Source organism: Dermacentor silvarum, chromosome 1 (assembly GCF_013339745.2).
Source record: "Dermacentor silvarum isolate Dsil-2018 chromosome 1, BIME_Dsil_1.4, whole genome shotgun sequence".
Classification (NCBI taxonomy): Eukaryota; Metazoa; Arthropoda; class Arachnida; order Ixodida; family Ixodidae; genus Dermacentor; species Dermacentor silvarum.
Genome location: NC_051154.1, coordinates 388,235,172 through 388,247,971, shown reverse-complemented (window position 1 = coordinate 388,247,971; position 12,800 = coordinate 388,235,172). Strand labels below are relative to the sequence as shown.

The following is a 12,800-nucleotide window of genomic DNA, read 5'->3' as shown; positions in this document are numbered from 1 at the left end:
CTCCATTTTCACCTTGTCCTCAAGCGCGCATGGTATTCTGCGAGGCGCACAAACTGTTGGAATGGCACCTTCACGCAGGTGAATGCTGTACAGTCCTGGAAGTTGACCGATGCCTTCAAAGATGTCAGGAAATTCATCCAACACTTGCTGGTACTGCTCTTGGGGCAGTCTGTTGGCTGAGTTTGTTACTGCATGAAGAGTCTTCACACGTGAGAGCAATCCCAAAGTTGTACATGCAGTGGCTCCCAGTATTGGTTTTAGTGGCTCCTTCACCAACAGAAATCTGAGTTGGCACACCCTGCTGTTTACTGCACAAGTAAGTTCACATTCGCTGTCTATCGGAAGCTGTTTCCCACTGTAGGTAGTGACTTTTGCTGTCGTTGGCTTTGTTGCTGGTCTGCACGGCCACTGTGTGAACATCTGTACAGGAATTACGTTGACATCTGACCCGGTGTCTAGCTTGAATGTCACTTCATGCCCATTCACACTGACAGTCTCGCTCCAGTCAGCTGTGTCGACAGTGACACTGCACGCAGTCAAACAGCCCAAGTATAATTCCTCCTGTGAGTCTTGCTGTAGATGCTCGTTTAGCAATCGAACTTGCGGTCTGTACGCTGCTGGCTGCCGACATGCCTGTTTGCACAGATGTGCGAAATGGCCAAGTTTTCCGCAGTTGTGACAACTTTTGCCATAAGCTGGGCACTGTCGAGGGATATGCGAGGTTCCGCATCGAGAACACTTACGATTAGAATTTTCAAACGAGCGATGAGGCTGCTGAGGCTGCTGAGGCCTGTTGGCACTTATCGGGCGATCCAATCGCTTCGTGGGTTTTTTATGCTCGTGAACGGCATTAACCTCTGGCTGTTGGTCGCTTGTTGCGATTTCCTGTACATGTCTCTTCGAAATTTCAGCTGCCTTGCATGCAGACACAATTCTTTCAAGCGTAACGTCGCGCCAGAGTCCTTCCATGTTTTTCTGGTCACGAAACTCCGCCGTCACGCTATGGGAGAGGTTCATACGCTGCCCAAAGCTGCCGCGACGCGGCGCCACTGCGCACCGGAGGGCATCGTTCGCGCACCGAAACGCTTGCGCAGTGCGAGGCGAGCTGAGTGATCGGGTGCGTCCTGTGCATGTGCTGCGCTATTTTTCGAGTGCTGGACTGTTTAGTTGAAGTGGCGGGGTGGGACAACGATGCCGAACACGTGTTGCGTGCCGGGTTGCCGTTCCGGCTACAAGGGCACGACCGAAAAGGTGTCGTTGTTCCGTTTGCCTATTGACAAGGAGCAGCGCGAGAAATGGAAGCAGGCCATACCACGGCAGGAAGATGGCGGTTTTAACTTCGAATCGAAGTATACGCGTGTGTGCGCGAAACTTTTCGACGCCTCCGACATCGTCTACAAGTGCCCACCAGCCAGCTAGTCGCTCTCCTCTAAATTGTGGAAGATCATTTGGAAGTGTACACAGTTGACAAAACTGCCTGTTCTGATGTGTACATGAATATTGTGGAGAATGTTTTGATGGACAGTCGTACTGCTACAGCTGCTGTCGGCTGCAAATCGCACTTCGTATGCACAACTGCAGAAGTAGTTCAGTTTTTTCTTAAGACCCGCTTGCATTTTTTCACAAGAGAAAAAAAAAACAACAACAAGCAGATGCAAGCAAAGGGACGAGCTTCATGTCCAGCAGGGGATGGTAGGAAACCAACCAGTTGAAGAGGTACCAGTTAAAGGGGCGCAGTAGGAATCACTATTATCGTCTAAAGGCGACCACTTATAAAAAATTGCAATGCTGATGAAGGAGAACAAGGGTGTTGCAAGGTCTGATGAGGGCATTGATGATAAAACACATTTGTTTCATGATTTTTGCAACCTCAATTTGTGTTATGCTAGTGTAGCGTAGTTCACATCACAACAATAGCGCCTTCACCACGACAATCTATGAAATGTATAACATTAGAATTCCTTTAAATGCAAATGTTAACAGAATAATATGCATTGTTTTATTTTCCATTGTCATTTGGGCTATTGATGGGCTACAATTCTTCAATTGCATGTACTTTTAAGTATATGAGCAGCTATAAGTAAGGAGGTTATTAGCGCACTGTTGTTAGCTATATTTGCATTATGATTTGTTGAGCAAGTTGTGTGTGCATGATTAAGTAACAGCTGAAGTGGAATGGTGGTATCTCTAACCAGCCATTTTTTTTAAATTGCTGTATTTGTGATGTGGCTACTTGTGTTCGTTTGAGAGTTGTTTTGCCATGTGTTATGAAATGCCTATGCTTTACACTTTCTTGTTTATAGAAACAATCTTATGCATTGTGCATTTATTGCTATTCGTTTGCTGGTGTTTGTTTCCTGCCCCTTAATACATACCTCTCACGTTTGATGTTTTTCTTTATGCTTATTATATCATATTATTATATCTTTATGCTTATTATATCAGTGCTTTTAACAACTTCTTGCATTGTGAATGGTGGAACATTCATGACCGGACACCTCTTTGTGCTGTTTGTATTTCGCTCCACTTATTTTACATGATAAGTAAATGATCATGCTTGTATGTTGTTTTTTCACCAACACGTTTTATTTCTTTTCTTAATCGAATTATAAAGCAGTTTTCTTTAATTTTTCGACCATGATAAGAATATCAGGACCGGTGATTACAACATTTTAACATCCTGTAAATAGTTGCGCATTAAGAACCAAAATACCTAGTCTCATCGTTTCTGCGTCGAAACCATGAGCAGCTTGAATAAGTGCTGGGCTTACTGACACTTCTAAAAGACTGCTTGCTAAGGCAATTGCCTAATTACAATACAGTTAGTTTCAACTGTGCAGGTCCTAACACTTCACATTCGCCTTAATCCGTTGCTAAAAGCTGCACCGAAGACATTTAGTAGTGAATTTTGTCTTGCATTTATCCTACCTAAATCTCATTCAGAAATGGCATCGTTTTGCAGAGAAATCTGAAGCGCACGGAGCAGCTCAATTTCCTATTCATTGTCTTTAAGTATTCTACAGAAGCAGCCTTTTGCAATAACAATTTCACACTTTTGATCTCTGGATAAGATACTGCCCACAGTTTAACAGAAAGTGAACAGCTGTGCTCGGTAAACAATCTGGCGCTATGCGCAATGGAGAGTTGGCGCTTACTTGCGGGGGTGCAACAGCCCATATGTTTGCATCTGGTGATAAGTGGGACCACTGGCGCTTTGTGCGAATGCGCGGTGTCTAATTTCAGGCAAATATTAAACAGCGGAGCCTACCGAAGTGTTGAGGCGAACGGCGATGACGAAGAAATATGGACCGAGACCGCCCGGCCGTGCACAGCGGACGCATTTCGACGGGGGCAAAATGCAAAACGCCCGTTTATTTAAATTTAGGTCCATTTTAAAGGATCCCAGGTGGTCAAAATTAATCCTGAGTCCCCCACTACGGCGTGCCTCATAATCGTATCGCGGTTCTGGCTCAAAATCCCAGATTTTTTTTTTTTTTGGTCCGAGACCGCCGCAAGCTCCATGTTATGAGCGGCTTTTTTTTCGTCCCGGGCGCTCATATCATGGCAGAAGACGCAATCAGGCAGTTATTTAAGCATGTGGAATGTTAAAAATAGTTACGTGAAAGTAAACCGACGGTTGTGGAAGTTGAGAAAGCTAGAATACCGAGGCTGCCCCACACACAACCACAGCGGTAGCGGCGTTCGCATGCCCTCCCATGCACGGTTGCGCCTCTAGCGGCGGGCGCTGGCTCTATATGAAACTGAGGCGGCAGTTTCGTGACCAGAAAAGCATGGTAGGACTCTGGTCGCGCTCTTGTAAGAGACATTCACGGAGAGCTCCGTCACGAATGCCAACCACTATGCGGTCACCAATGAGTCTGTCGCACTTGTCGCCAAAGTCACATTTCTGCACCTGTCGTCGAAGATCAGTTACAAAATCGTCAATTGACTGACCTGGCTTTTGCACCATAGAGTTGAACAGGGCCGCTGCCTGTATGACGTTCTTGTACGGGCAATACAGCTCGTCAAACTTGTCAAGAATGTACTTCACTGGGTCTGCGTCGTCGCTGTCGACGGCAGGATTCGCAGGAAAAGTCTGTGCGATGCGACGAGCATACGGTCCCAGTACATGAAGCAACAATGCCTTCCGTGCTGACTTAGGCTTAGTGTCGTATTCACAAGCCAGTTCATATATCGTGTATGCTTCCCGCCATTCTTCCCATGCGGACGGTGGGTCGTCACCAGGCTCGAATTGCGGTGGTGGCTGGATAAACGCGCTGGCCATGCTTGCTGGTTGCGGGCGAAGAGTCAGTCAATCTTCTGACACCATGTTATCTTGTTTGGGGGTCGTACGGTTATTGTACGACTCGGGTTACGATGCGACGGCACGGAGCCGCAAGTGAGATACCGCCATGAGTGTCGAACAAGCACTGGCTAGCTTGGCTTGCCTAGCCTTTTTATTACACAAAGACATGGGTAGGGGGCGCTAGCAACTATACGTAACAAACTCTACATGGGTGACACCTGGCAGCAGCTGTTTGGGTCTATGACAATGAGCTCAGGAGCATACATGGCATAATGAGCATGCATGAATGCAATTGCATTCGTGTTTCTTTTCTTTCTTTCTTTCTTTTCATTTAATGCGTAACCATTTCTATGCTTACCCAACTAGAAAACTGCCCGTGCATCCGTCCGTCTCTTGCGTAAGACGATCGCTTATCGCTTACAAGATAGAGCCCGCAGCAGCAAGCGACTTTATCTACGTGTTAAATGTAAACTTTGAAGCGGCGAAAAGGCAGTGCGTGGACTTATCAGCAGTCAGTACTCCTTGTCTGCTTCACAGATCACTTTCAACATATGCTCCGCGCGACGTTGCCATAGTACGTTTGATCTGTCCGTGCTGCTACCAGAGTCTTTTTATCACGGTTCATAATGGTTCGACACGGAGAGACAATGAGCAAAACAGCAATAACAGCTTATGGTGATCCGAACGTCATCAGCTGTTAACGTCTTATGGTGATCTGAACGTCATCAGCGTACATGGCGCAGCCACCTGCAGTACTTTGCTTGGGTTATCAATGCATCTTACACTGCCTTGCGCACCTGTTCATGTCGCCGCAACGCTGTCATTTGTACTGGCCGGATCAAGTGCCATAACACTGATAATGACACCGGGCTGCGTGGAGATGAGCAAGTGGCATAATGCTTACGTATAGTTAGACAAGTCCCGGTCGAGTTTGTGCGAGTATTCGTTTTTTCTGGCTTTTGCAAGCACGTGTTCCGCATGCCTCAGTATGTATTACTGTTGTGTACCATTGTGCAAATCGACCGTCTGCAACTATGCATTCAATGTTACTGATAGGCACGAGGCAGTTAAACATTTTGGAAAAAAGCCCCTTTCTCGAAAGTGCGCGAGACCGTGAAAGCGGCATACGCTTCTATGACATGTGGGAGTTTGCCTCCACAATAAATGCTTTCACTGCCACCGTTGAAATGGTCCAATCAATATAAACCATGACTCAAAACGCAATGATGTTGAAAGCATGAACTGCTCTATTTGCATAGTGATATCTGCATGCAGGTTGTGCAGGGCCTTACGTTACAGAATTGACATCACTGACAGCAGGGTGCATTTCGCATGCGCATCACATTAGCTTAAGTTATTAGTCAACACTACGACTTTAGATTTGAATAACTGTATCTGTTCACTCACATAGGCTAGTGTTGAAGGAAGCGCGCGGCAGAATGCGCTGTTTTCGTACTATCACTATTTAATTGCTTTATGTTCTCGAATGATGGAATCACATGGCACAGCTCCCATTTTCTGGCGCCAGCTGTGGCTTTTTTTCGGTGGCAACAAATGTAATTGTCAAAAACTTTACGAAGGGAACGCAGGAGCGTGCACCGCTTTGGAAGCAGTCTAACAACATTACGTGCTATTTAGCGCATGTACTCCCGGCTTGCATGTAGTGTGCTACACGAGTAGACGGTAGCATGCACGAGGTCTCTTTCAGCGCCCTAGCTTTCAGCATTAGCTGCTGCCAAACACGATCTTCAAAAATCGATTCTCAGACAAGAGAACATATTGGTGACAGAACAATTTTCATGCCTTGGATTTCAACTGGCTCGCATTCTCACATCGGCGCAGCAGACGACGCGCGAGCGCATCTAACACCAATAGCCGCCAATGACACTTGTCTCTAAAGTGGGCTAGTTGCCCAGAGTGACAAGTGCTTCAGGGTTTCCGTTCACAAAATTTTTTATTGTACTTCAAACACCGCAAATACAGTCGAAAACTCAACCAGCTAAGAGCTGTGGGTACAGCCACGGCCAGCGTTTCCATGAGCAACGACGCGATGTTGATCCTACTCAGGCGGCAGCGCGTGGCGGCAAAAAGCCGTGCTAGGGCCGATGGCTGGTTCCCTTTGTTCTCCACTCCTTTTCCCAAGCACAGAAAGATAGAGGAGGCGCTGTTCTAAGCATACAGTGAATAGCATTGGAGAGATTGTGTCTCCTTGCCTGACCCCTTTCTTGATAGGTAACTTTCTACTTTTCTTGTGAACAAAGGTAGCTGTAGAATCCTTGTAGATATTTGCCAAGATGTTCACGTATGCCTCCTGTACTCTTTGATTATGCACTGCCTCTATCACTGCTGGTATCTCTACTGAATCAAATGCCTTTTCATAATCTATGAAACCCATATAAAGGGGTTGATTGTACTCCACAGATTACTAGATTACCTGATTGATGACATGTATATGATCCATCGTAGAATATCCTTTCCTGAAACCAGCCTGTTCTCTTGGTTGGCTGAAGTCAGATGTTGCCCTGACTCTATTGAAAATTATCTTGGTGAATATTTTATACAATACTGAAAGCAAGCTAATGGGTCTCTAATTCTTCAATTCTTTAACGTCTCCCTTCTTACGGATTAGTATAATGTTGACGTTCTTCCAGCTCTCTGGTACACTTGAAGTTGTGAGGCATTGCGTATAAAGGGCCGCAAGCTTTTCAAGCATCATACCGCCTCCATATTTGATTAAATGGACTGTTATTCCATCTTCTCCAGCAGCTTTTCCCCGGGTCATCTCTTGCAAAGCCCTTCTAACTTCATTACTAGTTATAGAAGGAGCCTCTGTATCCCATTCATCACTACTTTGAATGAAAGTAGCTTGGCTGCTCTGGGCACTGTACAGTCTGTATAGAATGCTTCCGCTGCTTTTACTATGTCATCGAAACTGCTGATGACATTACCCTGCTTATCTTTCAGTGCAGACATCTTGCGTTGTCCTATGGCATGTTTTCTTCTCCCTGATTTCATGCTGCGTCCTTATTTTACTGCTTCCTCAATCTTTCCCACATAATAATTTCGAATATCCTTTACTTTCTTCATGTTGATCAGTTTTGACAGTGCAGCGAATTCTATCCGATCTCTCGAGTATGACACTTTCATGCTTTGTCGTTTCTTTATTAGGTCCTTTGTTACTTGGGAGAGCTTACCTACAGGTTTCCCTTGGTGCCTTACCTCCCACTTCAATTGCTACTTCTGAGATCAGCCAGTTGCCATAGCGACAGCCAATCAAAACGTGCCTCTGAGTGTACTGTTACGCTGAGCCAATAGGAGGGCTGCATGCTCCGCAAGCTTTGTCAGATTGGCCCCCGATTTCTTAATGCTTGCGGTTGATCTCTTTCTATGTGACCATTGTAAAGAGGAGGATGGGAACGGAAAGGTGAAGCAGGCAAAGCTTCGAGATTTCGAACGACGTCATGATGGTGGCACTTGGTGGTGGGAAGAATGAGAGATGGCTCTGTGAACTTCGGTGTTCTTGTGCGATTTTGAGCTCTTTTCTCGCCACCTGCGCTCACCAAATTATTATTTTTTTTCAGGCACTTCAAGTTTTCTTAGCGCATCCACTTGTATTCCAAACATAAAATTTAGCACCGAGGCAACTCTATATGTACACCATTTAGAACTAGGCTTGTTACGTGGTCCAAAATTTAGTTACAGGTCGCCTTTAATGCATAGGCGTGATGCCTGACGGTTGAGCGCCATGCCTTCTTTTCCAGTGGAGCAGCGGCTGGAGGCCCAGTGAGACTGGTGCACACGGATGCTGCGGAAGCAACTTGAGCGCATGGTGACAGACCACTGTGAACACATCCAGCACTTGGAGGCGGTAACGAGGGAAGTACAGCAGCTGCGCCAGGAGCTGCAGAAGGTGCAGAACACGCTTGCCGAGACAAGGTGCGTTCGCGTTTCATCTGTCTTTGTGTTTTTGTGTGTGTCCATTGGACAGAAAGGGTTAAAGGGGACACCGAAAAGAAAAATGATTTTAGGTGGGTTAGTACCAAAATATCAATACAGCACAGGCTGTTCATAGTGTAAGTCACCAGAGTCACGAATATCTGCACTATAACCGAACATTTTTCAAAGGCTGCGTACGTGCGCAACATGTAGACTGAGCAGTCACGCGTATGTGAGAATCGAAGCTTGCGACCGGAAAGTTTGCATTCGTGTAAGGGGGCACAAAGCCGCATCTTAAAAAAAAATTGAAAATAGCAAAAAGAAGCGATTTTTTGCAACCTTTAGTTTCGGCATCTGGAATGCGTAGGCTGTGCTGTATCAAAACGATTTAGCTGAAAACACACTATAAGTATCCGGAAGAAATTATTTATGTCAGCATGGACGGCGAGAAAGAAGCCCATAATCTCGCAGAAACAACGGATTTCACAGAGTCATCTCTCGTCCATCCCAGCATCGCCATATTGTAATTGTTAGAAAGCTCAAAGTTGCACCTTTTTGTTCCCGACCTCCTCACCTACGACGGCCGCATAGAAAATGTGCAAACATAAAGAAATGAGAGGCAAGTCTGACGAAGTTCGCGATGCATGCGACCCTGCTATTGGCTAAGCTTGCCACACGCTGAGAGGTGCCTTACGATTGGCTGTTGCTACAGCAACAATGAAACGATGCTGTGGATAGCGTGCTTGCCTGGCTAGGCCCGCTTTGAAGTTGATCCGTTTCTTTGTTAGTCACCCTGGTTGAAAGCAGCGGTTATTAGACACTTATAAGAAGTTCGAAACCTGACTTGGTACGCAAAGCAAAGCACAACCGTTATCTGATCATATGGCGAGAAAGAGGAAGCGCTTTGTTGCAAGGATCAGATGAGCGGGCTTGCGAGCCGGTGATCGGACTGGGCTGGACTGTAAAAGTGGTAACACGTCGTGCAGTCGCATATCACGTCGGCACTTTCGCTATAGCAAAGCAAAGCTATATGTTGCAGAGTCATGGACTGTGTGACGATGCAGATGTCGCACGAGTGCCGCTTTACTTGGCAAACTGTACAGGACCGTAGACGGTGCCATCCGGCACTTGTTCCCACCACTCTCGACGCAGCCGCTGGTTCTTGCAGTCTAGACCCCGTTTTGAGACTAGGCAAATCTGTAGTGTTGCCATTATCGGAGACACCACATTCGCAGCACTTAAAACTGCACGCATTGTGGGACTATGTTTGCATACCGTTCTGTGTCGCGAGTGACATTTTCGTGCCTTGAAAACAAACACTGTGACATATGAACAGGACGGAATTTATCCATTTTTATTGAAACAAGGAAAGCTAATAGGGATGCATCGTGTTTCCCTAAACTGATTTCAATAAATTTGGTTTCATTGTGTTTCATTGGTTTCAAGCTTCATTCTAAAGCGTTTCTGTTTATCATGGGCTCTCAAAATAAAATTTCAAATATTTGCAAAATTAAAGTATTTTCTCAGCTCTGTCCTTTTTTTTCTGAGACGTCTCTGCCTTACAGACACCTTGAGGATGTTTCCATGAACGGATTTAAACAAACTTGGTATCATTCTTTTCAGTAGTAACTGAGCTACAGGCTGAAGCTTTCCTTTTTTTGGTAACCTTGACAAACTTGTCATTAGGTGTATGTAAGGTAATTACCGCAAGGCAGATTTTATCTCCAACTTTGAAACTTGCTTTTGATCAATAAAATAGCTGTATAAAAATTGTAATAATTTTAACAAAAGCTTGTGTGTTGGACCTATCAGAATAACTGCATACTTCAGAAAAGTAACTTTTAAAATCATAAATTACCATAACAACCTATAAGAAATTACCTAATTGTAATATGGCATTTTCATACGTTCCCTTGTAGGTTTCACAATTTAAATCTGCTTTCACCTTTGAAATATTCATTCACTGATGCACCTGTACGTCAGATTTCATCAAGATAAGTTGATAAATAAAAAATTCATTTTTAAGACCCTCGTTGCCCCTAAATTTGCAAATATTGAAAGGTTAAAGTTTGAGGATCCACAGTGTTCACATAAGCAGACGAAGTGACGCACACGCACACAATACATAGAGGAAAGCAAGCTGCCTAATAAATTTTCTCGTCTGCTCCATTATTTGGAATTCCCCCGGTGCCGCCACCAACTCCACAGAACTAATGTAGAACGGCAATGTACAGTGTCTTGTTCGATTTCTAGGGCTAATGTACTAGCGCGCGATGTCAAAAACATGCTGATTGCAAACCAAGTTGCCGCCATTCGAATGTTGCCCGTGCTCTCACTTTTGTGGTCGAGATGGTTCCTCCGCTTTCCACAGGGTGCGTACAGGTCCTTGAAATCCTTGAAAACCCTGGAAATTGAAAAGTGCGTTTTCAAGGCCCTTGAAAGTGCTGGAATTTTTTTCCTTCCTTGAAAATCCTTGAATTTCATGAGCACTGCACTCTGATATTGACATTGGAACCTCCTTTCTGTGGTAAATCGGCGTCGATCTGACAAACTTCCTATTTCAGAAACAATATGCCAGCGCAAGCACACATGGTTCCGTTTTGCAGAACTGCACGGAAAAAATAAGAGGCTTCACCGCGTCAAACCGCGAACGGAGCGAGAGGCCCGTGTCGCGCTTCGGTGCTGGCTTGGGGCTGGCAGTGTTTATGCTGCTTTCCTCACCCTATCGTTCGTTTCACTGCTCGCCCGTTGGTCTGCCTTGTCCCACTTTCACTCTTGCGCGCGAGGTGAAGCTAAAGAGAGCTATAGTGGAGCAACTTTACCATTGATGCTCAGTGCCTTTTGATGGCGGTTTTGTTATAGTATTATTTATGATAATATAAGTGCAATAACATTACCGTATTTTCCGGTCTATAAGTCGCACCTTTGTATAAGACGCACCCCCCTCAAAACGTCAGTTTGTCAAAAAAAGAAAGAACGCTATATAAGTCACACCGGTGTATAAGACGCACCTGTTCTTTCTATAAGCGCTTTAAAAAAGTTACAGTGATGTTTCGCTCCATGAACGTGCGTCACGCGCAATTAAGCGTATCATTATGGGTGCCATATATTTCTACTCCAGGCGCATTTCTGCCGTTGTGCTTGTTGCGATGTGCATATAAAGTCCAAAGACGATAACATCGTCCCTGCGCGCCTTACGCTGTATGTGCGAGTGAAAGCGTGCGACAGTGAGCTGAATCGCGTACAAGGGAGGAAAGCAGAAAGGCAGCCCTGGAGGGAGGGAGGGGGGGGGCTGCCTGTACCCTTGTTGCAACTGCGTAGTTTGCACAGTGGTGCGCGCCGTATTTTGACAGCGACCTGCAGATGCAACGACTTCGGGGTCAATCGACTCGCGGTAGGCCTACCGCTGCTTGCCTTGCGGCTCCATCCTTCTCGCATGGCGCTCGGAAACTTGATCACTAGAACCCAGCACCTCGATAGCGCGCACAGAACCCGTAGCAATGAAGTCAACCAGCGCGCTTCGCGTGGCCATAACATTGGATCCAATTTTGAAGGCAGTTTTTGCGGAAAAAAAAAACGTACATGGGTCGCACCGTTCTATAAGACACACCGACGAAAACTTCAGGAAAAAAAAAGCGTCTTATATACAGGAAAATACGCTATGCTGAATGTTTTGGAAATGTTTGATGAACCAACCCAGCTAATACTGCAGAAGCCTGAGCAGGTGTTGTGAGTATTCGTTGTGTTAACTTTTAATATTGCGGACTTGAGAAATGATCAAGACAAGACATGCTTTACACAATTGCACTATGCATCTATTTGTTATAATATAATGGATGTGTAGCAAGACTACACTGAATGTTTTGGAAATTTTCGGTAAACTTGACCTGTTAATACTGGAGAAGTCAGAGTTGCTGTTGTGAGCATTCATTGTGTTTTGTGAACTTTTTTTGGTATTGTTGTGAACTCGCAAGAAGATCAAAGCTTGGCATTATTAACATCATTGGGATATACATTTATTTCTTTTTATTTTAGTGCAATAGCCCTATGCTGAATATTTTGAATATTTTCTATACTGGAAAAATCTCAGCCGCTATTGTAAGCGTTCATATTGTGCTGGGATCTTGAGAAGTTATCAAGGCTAGACTTTTTTATTATAATTGTGATATACATTTATTTATTGTAAGTGCAATAAAACTAGTCATTTTTGGAAATGTTAGAGTAAAGAAACCCTACTTTAGATGCCGCTTTGAGTCCTTGAAAAACCTGTGACAGGTACTGGAAAGTCCTGGAATATCCTTGAATTTTTGCCTTGGAAACCTGTACGAACCCTGTTTCCATTTGCCGTAAAGCCACTGCAACGCGTTTTGTTGACTAGGCACTGAAGCGCAACTTTGGTCGCCCACTACTGACGAGGTGCGCTGGTTAGGCACGCTGGGCAGCTCGCCCTTGATATGTTCGTACCCTAGACAATAACATTAATATTGGGCATACAATCACGTGCACGAGCAAATGACAGCAGCGTGTGTGAAGCGGCATTTGTTACTCGAGTGAGCAG

General features: G+C 45.1%; 1 protein-coding gene and 1 long non-coding RNA gene across 2 annotated transcripts in view; one reads left to right on the top strand and one right to left on the bottom strand.

Moving 5' to 3' along the window:
* LOC119437522 (uncharacterized) overlaps positions 1–12,800 on the top strand; it is a 478,366-nt gene that overhangs the window by 38,300 nt on the left and 427,266 nt on the right. Inside the window, exon 4 of the mRNA XM_049660653.1 lies at positions 8,068–8,242. The gene's annotated coding sequence lies outside the window, so the exon portion shown is untranslated. The remainder of the gene's footprint in view (positions 1–8,067; positions 8,243–12,800) is intronic.
* LOC125942465 (uncharacterized) lies at positions 10,606–11,363 on the bottom strand. The gene is made up of 2 exons (XR_007465131.1): positions 11,237–11,363; positions 10,606–11,165 (listed from the first exon to the last, which is right to left on the bottom strand). It is a non-coding gene; the product is annotated as an uncharacterized LOC125942465 (long non-coding RNA).